At 38.1% G+C, this 15,306-nt stretch overlaps 1 long non-coding RNA gene across 1 annotated transcript; it reads left to right on the top strand.

The window, feature by feature from the left end:
• Window positions 1-785: 785 nt before the first annotated feature.
• LOC130455981 (uncharacterized) lies at window positions 786-7,113 on the top strand. Its single transcript, XR_008914265.1, has 3 exons — window positions 786-869; window positions 5,817-5,906; window positions 6,879-7,113. It is a non-coding gene; the product is annotated as an uncharacterized LOC130455981 (long non-coding RNA).
• The last annotated feature ends 8,193 nt before the right edge of the window (window positions 7,114-15,306 follow it).

Here is a 15,306-nt window from a genome sequence, read left to right as displayed (position 1 = left end):
ATTCTGAAAGGAAGCAAAAATTCTAACCCCAGAAAGAACATGTGTTCAAGGAAGAGAATGAGGGTAGGGGATGTTATAGTTCAACCCAAAGAAATTTTAGGGGCAGAAGGTAAGGAAGATATAGCCAGAAAGGTACTACATATAAAGAAGAGACAACTAGCTCATGCTTTAATACATAAAGTTTAAGGCCTGGAGGCAAGAAGATCTGAGTTCAAATTTAGCCTCAGATACTAGTTATGTGACTTTGGGCAAGTTATTTAACCTCTATATTCCTGGAATATGAGGATAATAATAGCACCTACCTCCTAGGATTGTTGTGATCAAAAGAGATAATAATTGTAAAGCTCTTGGTATAGTGCATGGCACATAGTTTAAGCACTATATAGATATTAGCCATTATTAGATTTTAGAAATTGTATTTATTTGTTACATTAAAATTCCCAAGCATCTCCCTCCCATCCTTCCCTCATTGCACTAGAGAGGCATCATTTGATAAAAAGATATGTCTACATAAAACTATGTCTTGCTTGTTTCCATTTATCAGTTCTTTCTCTGAAGGTGAGCATACACAATTCATTCTTTAAATTATTTTTGTTGCTGTATATAATATTCCCTTAGTTTTGCTCGTTTCACTCTTCATAATTTCATGTAGATCTTTCCATGTTTTTCTAAAATTAACCTGCTCGTCATCTCTTATGACCCAGGAGTATTCCATCATAATCATATGCTACAACTTGTGTAGCTATTATTATCCTGGAGAGTTAGTTACTGTGGTTCTGCGATGGACAGTTTTGACCTTAGACCAAGAAAAAGGCCAGGGAGTCAAAAAAGAAAGGACTATACTTTTTATTTGGCCTGAAGAGTGATGGGTGAGTTCTAGTTAGAATGGGGAAAGAGAACTGTAAGTAACTATAAAACACACACACACACACACACACACACATACATCCATGTAACTGGAAAAGGAGGTAGTGTGGCATGTAGTGAGAATGAGGAATAACAGATGGAGAGACAGCCTGGGTGTTACTTTGGTATCCCCCAAATTCCAAAAGGCTTGGGGAAAAAACTCCAGCACTTTGGGTAGATCCTCTATGAAAAGCTTATAAAAGAATACAAATGAAAATCTGATAGAACAACAAAGAATTATTAAGTGTGTACTATTTCATAGTATATGTCATGGGCAACCAGGTGGCACAATGGATAGAGTGTCAGACCTGCAGTCAGGAAGACTCATCTTCCTGAGTTCAAATCAGGCTTCAGACACTTACTAGCAGGAGGATCCTGGGCTTCACCCTGTTTGCCTCAGTTTCTTCATCTGTAAAATGAGCTAGAGAAAGAAATGGAAACCACTCCAGTATCTTTACCAAGGAAACCCTAAATGGGATCAAGAAGAGTCAAACACAACTGAAAGTGACTCAACATCAACAACAACAACACACTGGGCTAGCTCCCAAGGATACAAAGACAAAACAAAAAAACCAGTGCCCTCCTTCAAATGGCTTATATCAAATGGGGGGAATGTGTAATAACACCCCAGGCAGCAATGAAGAAAAACAGTGCTAGAATAAGGATGGGGATAGTCCTGTTGTGCTTTGTGCCAGTCAGATATTCCCCACTGGGAATATTGGGTTATGTTCTATTCTAGGCATCACATTTTAGGAAAGACAGTGAAAAGCTAGAGAAGGATGATGACCAAGAAAGGGATAGAAGCAGAGAACATGCTGTATGTTAAGATTAATTGAAAGAAATGCAGATGTTTAGTTCAGATAAAAACCAAAGAGAAGGGAGGAGGGGGAGAGCCAAAAAGATCATCTTTGTCTAAAGACGATAGGCATCAGAGAAAGGCACACACACAGAAAATAAGGAAGGGGAAAGTTAGATACCACTATAATTTTCCTTTGCATCTAGTTAGAATTTGTTTTGCTTAGGTCTAATCTCTCCCTTAAATATACCATAAATATGAATGTTTAAATTCATATTCATAGGAATTACACCAAGATTCTCCCCACTGAAAAACGAAAACCTAAGAATTCTAAATAGATCTAGAAAAATCAACAGACTACCCTGATTAGCAAATCAAAGCAGGGGGGGGGGGGGGCGGGGAAGAATCAGTGTAAGTCCTTAGTCCTTCCTAGATTGGCAGAGGGAGAAATAAATGTCTGTAAACCCTAGGGATGGGTCTGGCCAGGAGCAAGTGCCTAGGGAATATGCCCAAGAGAATGCCAAGGTCCAAGACCTACATCAGGGCACTGCGACCTCATGAAGGATATGGGACCAGGTGCCAACTGGCAGATTTGTCACCTACTACCCAGTTCCAAATCACAGATTCAAGGCAGACTGAGGAAAGGACCTGTACCCAAAGGTGAGGAGAGGTATCCCTAACATAAAGTTCAAAGTCAAGAAACAGCCTAGAAGAATGAGCCAACAGAAAAAGAATTACACCATAAAAAGGAATTAGGGGGGAAAAAGATTCATGGGACACCAAAAAAGAGAATTAGTCCAAACATTTACTGAAAAAAGCCTCAATGAATAGCACAGCTTGGGTACAAATTCAAATAGAATTCCTAGAAGAAACAAAACAATCATTTTAAAAGGAGTTTAAGGTATTTTATAAATTAAATGAAAGCACTAGAGGAATAAACTTTAAAAGAACTGAGTTATGGAAGAAAGAATTGGAAAGGGAATTAATAGCTTGGCACAAGAAATACAAAATCTTGCCTAAAAAACAAACTTCTTAAAAGTTAAAATGGAACAAACAAAAGCTAATAGACTCCATAAGACAATAAGAGATATTAAAACTAAAGGCAAAATACTTTTAAAAATAGAAGAAAATATGAGATATCTCAGAGCAAAAACAATTGACCTGGAAAACAGATTATAGGGAACAAATGGGTTAAGAACTCCAAAAAGAACCTAGATGTCATTTTTAAGAGATCTTCAAAGAAAACTGCCTGTTCCCCTTAGAACCAGAGGGCAAAATAGAAATAGAAAGAATCGACTGTTCACCTCTTGAAAGAAACCCCCAAAACAAAAATACCCCAAAAACCTTAGAGCCCAAATCCAGAGCTTCCAGATTAAAAAATAATAATAATACTGTAGGCAGCCTGGAAAAAATAAGTACTAAGGAGTCACAATCAAGATCACACACAATTTAGCAGCAACCACTATAAGGAATTGGAGAACTTGGTAAAGATAAAGGATATAAGCTTAAAGCCAAAAATAAAGCAAAACTAGATATAATCCTATGGGGAGAAAAATAGATCTTTAATGAAATGAAGAGTTTCATAGCATTCTCAATGAAAAAATTAGAGCTATTTGGAAACTTTGAAGTTCAAACACCAGAGTTAAGAAAAACACAAAAAGGTAAGTTTGGATGAATAATAATTTTAAAAAGACTAAACAAACCTAAACTTTCATTCTACTATGGGGTGATGATACATGTGTCTCCTCTTAACTTTATTATCATCAGGGGTCATAGAAGGAGTCTAATTAGGCAGAAGGCCTGGAAGTAAGCCTGTAATATCTTGATGTATTTAAGAATGGAAAAAGAGGAATAGAAAAATACACTGGATGGGGATAAGAGGAAAGAAAGGAAGTTTCAGGAAAATCATCTCAAGCAGGATACTCAAGTAAACATCCATACAAACAAGGAAAATAGAATGGGAGGAACAACAAATGAACCTTACTCTCATTTGAATTAGTCAAAGGAAGGAACAATATTCATGTTCATATATTTATATGTAAATACATAGAGAGCTCAGTACAGAATTAAATTTCACTCAACAGAGACTTAAGAGAAAAAGGAGAGAGGAGAGAAATCGAAGGAGGGCAAATTAAAGGAGAGATTAGTCCTAAACAAAACAAACTCCAAATATACACAAATATTTATAGTTCTTTTTAAGGTGGCAAAGAATGGGAATCTGAAAGAGTGTCCAATTGAAGAATGGCTGACCCCCACATATATCATATATATATATATATATATATACATACATATATATCACATATAAGTGTGATATAATATTATTGTGATTTTAGAAATAATGAAGGAGATAGTTCTAGAGAAATCAGGGGAGATCTATATAAACTGATTCAGGTGAAGTAAATGGAAACAAGTGAACAATTTATAAAATGGAAATAAAGTTATAATGACTTTAAAAGACTCAGGAACCCTAATGGGTGTAATGGCCAAATGCAATTCTGGAAGACTAATGAGGAAGCACATTACCATTTCCTGATAGAGAGGTAAAAGACTCGGTAAAGAAAGAGATGTATGTATCTGTTTTCTTTTAGAGGTGGTCTATTCAGAAATTTGCATCAGGGGGTTGGATTTTTGTGTGAAAAAATCTTAACTAAAAAAAATTGAGAGATGACATGATTGCTTCCTAGAAGCTTTTGAAGGATTAGAAATTGTTTGAAGAGAGCAAGCAACACCTGTTGGAGAGTAATGCCCATCAATGAGATCATGGATTTATTGAAAGATGCATGAAGTCATTCCAAGAGGAAATGTGAGCTGGTATACCTGTAGCCTCCCTCCTCTGCTCCCTGAGATGCCTTTGCACTGAAGTAAAATTGTCATCTACATTAATCAACTAGCAGTCTGCTGTGCTGGAGAGGATGGAGTGGGACATGTACTGCTGAAGTACAGGGAAAGATAGTCATCCCAGAAACCTGGCGCTGTCTTCCTCAGAGGTGCTGACAGAAAAATGCCCAAATGATGATGAAAATGGGGATGGGGAAGCTTTCTTTTGGGGACCAGCTTCAGGGTGAGGTTTCACCACCAGCACCTATTAAGAGTTTATTGTTTTAGACTAGAGGATACAAAAGAAGTACAACTCAAGGAATTTCTCACTGGGGAAACAAGACATACATACAGTGGTGTGCCAGCAGTGTGTTGTTTAACAACTGACTCTCCAGGGGAAATAAAATTATTCACACAACACATTTTCAAGTTTTTTCTACATTACTAATATTTTCCCAATCATTTTCTTAATTCTAGACAATCAACAAACAATAAATTAAATCCTAATTCACAGCATTTGCCAACTTCTGAGATGTAAATGCTCACACTGAAAATTTAACATTTAGTTTTTGCAAGCCAGCAAGATGGCACAGTGGATGGAATGCTGGGCCTGGAGTCAAGAAAACTTATTTTCCCCAGTTCTACCCTGACTGTAGGTTATTAGTAGCTGTGTTACCCTGGGCAAGTCACTGAACCCCCTGAGTCAGTTTAAACCAGCTCTAGCACAGTTCTGTATACGGATGTGAAATGGGATAATGCTTTAATGAGTTATCCAAATGGTGCTGCAGACAATATTCCAAGAGAACAGAGGTACTGAGGCCTGTAGCTATGCTAAAAGGTAAGGGAAAACATTCTTAAATTTAAATCTGGATATGCTTCACACAATTTTTTCGTGTGATTTTTGATTTTCCTAATTGTTAGTTCTCCTCCACCCCTAAAGTAATGCCTTACTTTGTAGTGGCTGTTTTTGTTACCTGTACACCTCCTGTTTACCCCCAGCAAAATACAAACCCCTTAAGGGCAGAGTCTGGTCACTTTTTGTTGCTCTATCCCAGCCCCTAGCACAATGCCTGGCACATAGCAAGGGCCTAATTTGTGGAATGGAAGTCAACAAGCTAAGGAGCATAGGAAGCAAAAGAGAAAGATGATAGATTATCTGTTTCCAAAGATAGAGCATCAGAAGTTACACATCCTTCATGTAACCATGGAAAAATATTCTAAATTAATTTATTAAATAAAAAATTTCAATTAAAAAAAGTTACATGTCTTATTCTAATCTTTGATTCTAATCTAGGTCTAATGGAACAAGAAGAGATCAAAGACTGCCATTGGTTGATAACCTCAATGGGCTCCAATGCTATTTCTAGCCAACCAATTTACCAAGGTATGCTATAGTTTCTTGGAGTTACAGTGAGAGGTAGGTGAGATGGAAACCAAAGGTGGATGAGCAGACTTGGAAGAGGTCAGCAAGCCCCTGAAGCAGAGGTGAGTGGAACCAGTAGACCTCAAACTCATCAGTGAGTTAGGGGAGGCTGTCTACCCCAAGCATGTGAACATTTCCCCCCAGTGGAATAGGCAGGTGAGAACAACAGTCATGGAAGCAGCTGAAGGAGATACTGTGGAGTACTTAAAACTTGGGTAGATATTGAAGATACCAAAGTCATCCACTGCATCCAAGCAGTCATCTTGGCTTTTGCCCTGACCCTGGACTTCAGTCACTGTGGAAGAGAGAGCAAGGCCAACAACTTTGTGAAACTCTGCTTTGTTAAAATCCAACTCACTCTAAAGTCAAGAATCACCCTTGTGAGGTCATGGGTTCCCTTCACAAAGGATAAGCAACAACAACAATCCAACCAATTCCATAGTCTGGCTTTTAGGGATGGGCATACCCCATGGGTAGGAGGAATCCCTAAAAACTTTACATAGGCATAAACTAAGATGAATACTCTTCTGCCAAACCACTCTAACTAGAGATGATATAGTATACATTTAAAGAGCAGCTCCCAAACTACCATGGCCATGAAATACTTTGGGACTGAAAATATATGACTCCTAGGCAGAGAGGATAATTAATTAATTAAGAGGGAGATCACTGCAAATTAAAAACGTAAATGAGAGGAAATTAAGTCTATTTAATAACCAAAAAAATGTTAAGGCAGAAACATAAGGTAATGAATTTATTTTAGCTCAAATCCAGGGACAAAGCACCCTAACTTGGAGGATGCCCCCACCACCCCCAGAAGATAGAGCCTTTCCCCACCAAGGTTTCTGAGGACTTTTGTGGGCAGGGCCAAAAGGTGAGTTATGCATAAATTGTTTAATCTCCTTTAAGAAAAAAATCCCTATTTTCTCAAAGGAACATCACAAGAACACCAGCTTTCCACAGAGAGAGTTTGAAAAGTCATTAATGAAGCAAATCGAAAGAACTGGAGCAATTCAAGCCAAATGGAAATTCATCCAAAGTCCTGGCCAAAATAGTCAAATACATGGTTTGTCTTTGGCATCAGCCTCCCTCTTCCATCCTCTATTCCTCCTCCCAGCCCCAGGGTATTTTGTGCTCTCTCTTACACAAAAATTCCTATTAAAGGATAAAGGATTAAAAAAAATTATTTAATTGATTAAGAGAATTTTTCCATAGTTACAAGATTCGTGTTCTTTCCCTCCCCTTATTCCAACCCCCTCCCATACCAACATGCAATTCCACTCAAGACCTATTTCCATATTATTAATATTTGCACCAGGGTGATCATTTAGACTCTACATCCCCAATCATATCCCCATTGAACCATGTGATTAAGCAGTTGTTTTTCCTTCTGTGTTTCTGCTCCCACAGTTCTTCCTCTGGATGTGGATAGTGTTCTTGCTCATAAGTCCCTCAGGATTGTCCTGGATCATTGCATTGCTGATAGCAGAGAAGCCCATTACATTCGATTGTGCCACAGTGTATCTGTGTCTGTGTACAATGTTCTCCTGGTTCTGCTCCTTTCATTCTGCATCAGTTCCTGGAGGTCATTCCAGTTCACATGGAATCCCTCCAGTTCATTACTAAAGGAACTTAATGCTGCTCCTGTCAGTCATTTACCTTTTAGGGGAAATGATTTTGTGGGTTGCTTTCCCCAAACTTAACAATAAAGGAATTCAGCATGTACAGGAGAGTTTTAGGCCCAAGCAAGTCTCTAGATTAGGGGGTTTTGGGGGGTAGGGAGAGTATCCCTAATGTCTGATAATCCCCTACTTCATTCTAAAGCTTGCTGTGCAGATATCTATTATCTATATACAACAGGGAGGTGAGTCCTTCTGAATTAACTGAGCCAAATAATTGTAAGCCCACAGATTTAGTATATTTGCCTTAACATAATGCAAGGTCTGCTGCTTCTTAATAATGAGAACTGACATTTACACATTAATTTTTTAAAGTCTGCAGAATGTTTTACCTATTCTTTCATTTGAGCCTTCCTACAACCTCTCAGAGCAGTACTATAGGTATTGTTATTCCTATTTTGCAGATGAGAGAACTGAGCCCTGAGAGGAGCAGAACAACTTGTCTTGGGTTGCCCAGCCAGTAAATTCAGAATTTGAACCTAGATCTTCCTGATGATGAGCCTAACATTCCACATACTTAGTTAGACTGCCTCGACAAATAAACAATTATTTCTTTCTTGGACATCTGCCATCATAGATACCATAGAGATGGAAAAATATTATTTAACAAGCCTCATAAATGCCCCAGAGGAGTGGTTTTATCCAAAAGTCTTTCTTGGATTCAGTTTTTGGCTGTTTTAATATTGACCAAACTCATTCAAAGGACTTGGGTTCAGATCCCAAACATGTCACTTAGTACCTGTGTAACCTTGGGCAAGTCACAACCTCTCTTGGGTCTCAGTCTCCTCATCTGTAAACAGAGAGGGATGGCCCTGATGACTCTGATTTAGCTCTAGGGAACTCAAAGCCCCATGTTTAATTGTTTGCAAAAGCAGCAGAGGACAGAGTTTCTTATCCTTAGATCAGGTTGGGGAAACTGAGACCAGTAGAAAATTTTGCCCAAGGTCAGTGACAGGACTGGGAGTATCATGCAAGGAGCCCAATCCCCAGATCAGTTTCCTCTCCACCAGCTATTCAGCTCTGCTCTCTCCTAACTTGCTTTAGGGTTTCATTGCTAGTTTTTCAGGCATATTTAAAACAGTCTGGGTGGCTGAGTTCCTGGGAAAGAGAATAGAGCCATATTTAAGGGAGGCGGGTTTGTTTTTCTCCTTTGTTCTCTTTTTAATTAGCCACTATTAATTACTAACTTTATAAAACAGTAAATAGCAAAAGGGTTTCTGCTGAAGGGTGGCTATTTTTTAACTGTGTTTTTCAGTCTTCGTTCTTCATTTTTAAATTCTGTATTACAATGCCTCTCAAAAAAAAAAATTAAAAGAATCATCCTGTATTTCCTAGGACAGATGGCGAGTGTTTTGAGTGCATATAAAAGAGGGTCACTGGCATTCGCTTCTATGGTGGGTATGGTGCCGTGGTAGCTGCCAGTTACTTCACTAATGCCCCCCAAAAGGTTGCAAAATAGGTAGCTGCGAGGCTCATTTAAGCAGATGATGTGAGCAGATAACAGTATTCAGAAAAGAAGGCCCTAAATGGCAGATATCCAGAAGGACCTGGCAAATCATATACCCAGAAAATTGGCACAAACACACCTCCATGCCCACCCATGAGCCACTCTGGCATCAAAAGACTGGGGCCATGGCAACGTCTACCATTTTATTCATAAAGTGATTGGGCATCGTGGGAACAGGGCCAGAAGAAGGAGGCTGGTCTTATTTTCGTGAATAAGGAAATAGAGACACAAAGTATTTCTAGGCTAAAACTGGACTGGATATGATAATTCATGGCACATACTCCCTTCAGCAACAAAAATGTATTTGGGAATATAGATGAGATATAGGCACAGAGAAAGAGAGGACATTTATTAAGGGCTTTCTTTGTGTCAGACACTGCTGAGCTTTGGGGTTAAAAATACATGGAAGCTGGGCAGGTAGTTTGCCAGGACCGGCATCAAGAGTCCCTGGGTTCAAATTTGACCTCAGACACTTCCTAGCTGTGTGACTCTGGGCAAGTCACTTAACCCCAATTGCTTAGCCTTTACCATTCTTTTACCTTGGAAGGGAAGGGTTTTAAAAAAAAATGCATGCAAGCAAAATGGTCCCTGCCTCCAAGGAGCTTACACTCTAATGGGATAGCTAGAAAGAGGGGTGAAGGGAGGAGGGAAGACTATAGGCATAGAGGTGTGATTTGAAGCTGATGATTAGAAAGTGAGATGGGAGCTCCATTTTTCTAGCAGTGGAATCCAAGGTTCCCCTAGTTTGGAGCTGATGGCCAGGAAGGACTGCCTTTTATTAGCAAGCTCAAGAAATTCCATTTGCTGTGACCCAGACAAGGAAAACATTTGTAAACCGTGAAGAGCTGAAGGGCCTCCCAGAATTACAAAAGCCCTTCAGTTGGTCTTGGGGGAGCAAGCCTATTCTGGGGGAGAGGAAGATAGGGGTACTGAGTGGGGTCTGTGCTGGCCATTCCTCCTAGGTAACAGATCAGGTATACAAAGCAAAGTCTGAGCTCATCCATATTCCCTGTGGCCCCCAAGGGGGTCCCTAAGAGCAATTAATTCTATGCTGCTAACTTTGATAACAGACCAACCAGGGAAATGGTCAGGCCAACTACCTTGAATTAGAAAAAAACACAGTATCAAACTTGAGAAAGATTCAGATTGGAAGAGCCAAGACACTACTACTATGTTGGTTTGATCCTTTGAAGTTGATGCAAAGAGCTCTCACGAACCATTCTAAGATGCATCAAACCTATCTTGAATTTTCATAAGGACCCAATAGCACATTGTCATAGGCAGGGTACAGTGCTGGACAGTTTGGATGGTGCAAAGATGAAAAAAATGTCTTGTGCCTTCATGAGGCTTTTATATTATATTATATTATATTATATTATATTATATTATATTATATTATATTATATTATATTATATTATATTATATTATATTATATTATATTATATTATATTATATTATATTATATTATATTATATTATATTATATTGTATTATATTGTATTGTATTGTATTATGTTATATTATTCATATCATATCATATCATATTACATTATATTACATTATGTTATATTATATTACATTATATCATATCATATCATATTACATTATATATCATATTATATTACATTATATTATATCATATCATATTATATTAATTGTGTTGTGTTGTATTGTATTATATTGTATTGTATTGTATTATATTATATCACATCACATCACATCACATCACATCACATCACATCACATCACATCACATCACATCATATCATATCATATCATATCATATCATATCATATCATATTATATTATATTATATTATATTATATTATATTATATTATATTATATTATATTATATTATATATATCAAAGAAAACATTTATCTAGAACTGGAAAGGACCTTGGAGACCATCTACAAAGCCAACACTTAGGATTGTGTTTTAAAGCTTGAATGGTACTTCATAAATATTCTTATTTTTTCTCACAACAACCCTGGGAGAGAAGGGCTCTTGTTATCCTCATTTTATAGATGAGAAAACTGAGGCACAGAGAGACTAAGTAATTTGTGCAGATAGTAAGTATCTGAGGCGGGATTTGAATTGAAGTCTTCTTGACTCCACCTGTGCAGCTGAGATAAGCAGGAAAATTTAAATAGGAAGAAATCTTTGTCACATTTCTTTGATAAAGGTCTCATTTCTAAAATATATAAGGAATTGATTCAAATTTTAAGACTATAGTGATAAATGGTCAAAGAATATAAACAGGCATTTTTCAAGAGGAGAAATCTGAGCCATTTGTTGTTCTATTAAAAAATGCTTCAAATCACTAATAGAGAAATGCAATTTAGATCTCTGAAGTTTGCCTTCACACCCATCAGACTGACAAAAAAAGAAAAAAGATAAATGTTAGAGGAGCTGTGGGGAAATGGGCATGTTGCTACACTCTTTGGTGAAGCTGCAAATTGGTGAATTGGGAAGTTTCATTCTAGAAAGCAATTTGAAAATATGCTCAGCTGTGCTTTTCCTTTAACTCAAAATTGCCATTACTTGGTGTATCCCCACAAAGAGATAAAAAAATCAAGAAAAGGTCCTGAATGTACAAAAATAGTTATAGTAGTTCTATTTATGGTGGGAAAGAACTGGACATTAAAGGAGCATCCATCAATTGGGAAACTGAAGAACAAATCATGGTATATGAATGGAATGGAATGCTATTGATCTGGAAGAAATGATAAAAGGGATGGTTTCAGAGAAACCTGGTAAGCTCCGATGGACTGATGCAAGTGAAGTTAGCAGAACCAGAATAACAATCTATATGCTATAACAATAACATTATTAAAACAAGCAAATTTGAAAGAGGTAAAAAAACTCCAGGTAATACAAGGATCAACTATGATTCCAGAGGACTGATAATAAAGAATATTAGGGGCAGTTAGGTGGCTCAGTGGTTGAGAACCAGACCCAGAGACAGGAGATCCTGGGTTCAAATCTGGCCTCAGGAACTTCCTAGCTATGTGACCTTGGGCAAGTTCTTTATGACCTAACCAATTTCTACTCTTCTGCCTTGGAACCAATATACCGTATTGATTCTAAGATAGAAGGTAAGGGATTTAAAAAAAATAATGTAAAAAATGAATAATATGGATATATGTTTTGAGTGATAATACATGTATAACCCAATGGAGCTGCTTATCTAAGAGAAGGGGGAGGGAAGAGAAGAGAGAGACAATATGAATCATGTAACTTTGGAAAACTCAGGTGTAAATTTGTTATTGGAATAAAATAAAAATAAAAACTAGTAAAGGGGGGGGGGAGAATGTGACTCCTATCCTGGCAGAGAGGCAACAAAGAATTAGAAACACATTTTTAAACATGGCCAATAAAGGAATTTGCTTTTGTGACTATACACATTTGTTACTGTGTATCAATTTTGTACCCCAGGACTTCATTTCCCAGAATCTCACTTTCATCCTCACATTATATCCTTACATTTTGGAGATAAATGTCTATAATTCCACCCCTCTTCTCTCTCTTCTCCCCCTTTCGAGGTCTGATAAACTTGTTTACTCAGGCTTTATCTATTTCCTCTACTTCAAGTGATTATTAATAAATATTATAAAGTATAATACTTGGATTTATTGGATATTAATTTTAATCTTACATTACAAACATTTTGTATTTTTTTATTATTCAGAAAAAGAAAGCAAGTGAAGAGAGGGTAAGAGGGAGAGAAAACAAATGCTTGCTATTTGGAAATAAAATTTAATTTTTAAAAATTCAGTGAGTATGCCAGAGCCCTTGTTGCCCCATTGACCTAGAGATATTCCTGAGCTCTGTCGCTTGATACCAGCACATCCCAAAATCCATCTCAAAGCAGAAGCAAGGTCTCAGATTAGTCACATCCACTTGTATTGGCAGAGGACACAAAGAATCCCTCTTCCATCTGTTCCCCCTAACCCCCAAATATTCCTTCCACCAGTTAAAGTGGTAAAACTCAAAAATTTTTCTGATTTGGTAGTTGTTGCTCAACCTTACTCAAAAGACACTCCTTCCTCTTCCTTGGTTTCCACCTCTCTGGGTTTGATATACTCTGATCAGATTGTACCCATTGAGTGGGTGGGACACATGCCCATCACACACACACACACACACACACACACACACACACACACACACACACACACACACACACACACACACACACACAGCTCCTTCATTGGGAGATGTTACATGGAGATGTTTCCCAATCCCCATTGTTACTTTTGCTTAGGCCAATTTGAAACACTGGTCTCAGGACCAACAAATCTTGCACTGAGGCATGAAACTTACCACTCCTGTGACCAACAAGCCCAGCTGAAAGCCTTTGTCCACACCAGGAAAAAAGCAGGAACTCATCATTATTCTTTGGTCAGTCAACTCAGTACAGACGTATCTGTGACTTTTAGGGAGAGGGTCAGATTTCTGAGTGGAAAGTTCTGTGGCTCTTTTGCCCTCCCAGGCCTGCTGGAACTCTTGAGCCATCCCCCTTCCCACTCCCAATTCAATTTCTCTTCTTATTTCCTTTGGAGGTGGAAGAAAACATTTTAAAGATCTCTCCCACGTGGCAGACAGAGCTTGTGCTGAGACATCTGAAACAAATGATAGCAAGGGGGATGCTGGGTTTAAACTAAAAAAGTCCCAGACATGCATTGTTTCTGGCAGATTGAGAAAATCTCATCCATATGTTTCATATACAATGTTCTCTGATTCTCTAGGTATGTTCTTTTCTATGTGTTCTCTTAGCTTTCAAGGCAATACATTTACAGAGGACCTCTTTAGGGCACTGTGCTAGACTCTCTGAGAGTGCAAAGATGAGTAAAATGTGGTGCCTGCCCTCATGAATCTTACAATTTAGTAGGGGAGATTTTTTTTTAATGGATAAAGGTAATAGTTGTGCCCATCGCTGACCTGGGTCCTTTTTGATCCCACAGACTTGGCTCTTTGTTCTGGCACTAGTGTTGTACCTTGGTAGCTGGGTGATGCAGGATGCAAGAGTACTCAACTTGGAGTCAGAAGACCTGATATAAAACTGTGCTTCAGATAGGATCATACAGAAAATTGGGAAATGAGGAGTTGTCCCTTAATGGGGGGAGTGGCTGAACAAATTGTGGTATGTGATGGTGATGGAATTCTATTGTGATATAAGGAATGTTGAACTGCTTGATTTCTATAAGAGCTGGAAAGACCTCCACGAACTGATGCAGAGTGAAATAAGCAGAACCGGGAGAACATTGTACACAAGAGATTGAAACATCATGGGACGATCGATCGTGATTGACTCTGCAATGCAATGCTCCAGGACAATGCTGAGGGACTTACATGAAAGAATACTATCCACATTGAGAGAAAGAACTGTGGGAATAGAAATTTAGAAGAAAAAATGTGATTTATCACTGGTTTATATGGTTATATGATTTGGGGTTTTGGTTTTAAAAGATTACTTTATTACAAAAATGAATAATTTAGAAATAGGATTTGATTGATAATATGTGTATAACAGTGAAATTGCTTGTTAACTCTGGGAGATGGGAGGGAAGAGGAGAGGGAGGGAGGCAAGAATCATGTAACCATAGGAAAAAATTTAATAAAAAAAATTTTAATTAAAAAAAAAATAGGACCACACTAGTTGTAAGATCCCAATCAATTATTTGACCTATATCTTTCTTGGTTTTCCTATTTGTAAAATAGTGCCTACCTCCTTGGGTTGTTGTGAGGATCAAAGTGCTCTATGAAGGTATAAAAAGGAATTCTTTATTCCTTTTTTAATTTGATGGGGGACCTGGAGGTCCTCTTACCATAGAGATGTATAGTGCTTAACCAGCCCCCAGTGACAGGAAGTAGGACCAGAGAGCCACTTGCTGAGCCAGCATCAGTTGCAGGCTGTCAGTTGCTGACAGTAAGGAGAGTCAATTGCTGGCAGTTGTGGGGAAGTTGGTTGCTGGTGGTGTGGGTTGGTGATTAATTTAGTTGCTGGAATATAAAGGCAGGCCTGAGTTTACTGAGAGGCCTTTTGGCCAATATTCTTTAGAGGAATTTTTGGTTTGGGGGGTTTTGGCTTTTGGTTTGGGCTGCTAGGTTTTTTTCTTTCTTGAACTTTTTGGAAGGTGACTGGTCTTCGTTGGCAGACCTAATTGGGGTT

Source organism: Monodelphis domestica, chromosome 8, assembly GCF_027887165.1.
Source record: "Monodelphis domestica isolate mMonDom1 chromosome 8, mMonDom1.pri, whole genome shotgun sequence".
NCBI classification, from domain to species: domain Eukaryota; kingdom Metazoa; phylum Chordata; class Mammalia; order Didelphimorphia; family Didelphidae; genus Monodelphis; species Monodelphis domestica.
Note: the sequence above shows the minus strand (reverse complement) of the source record. Positions and strands in the feature narration are given on the sequence as shown.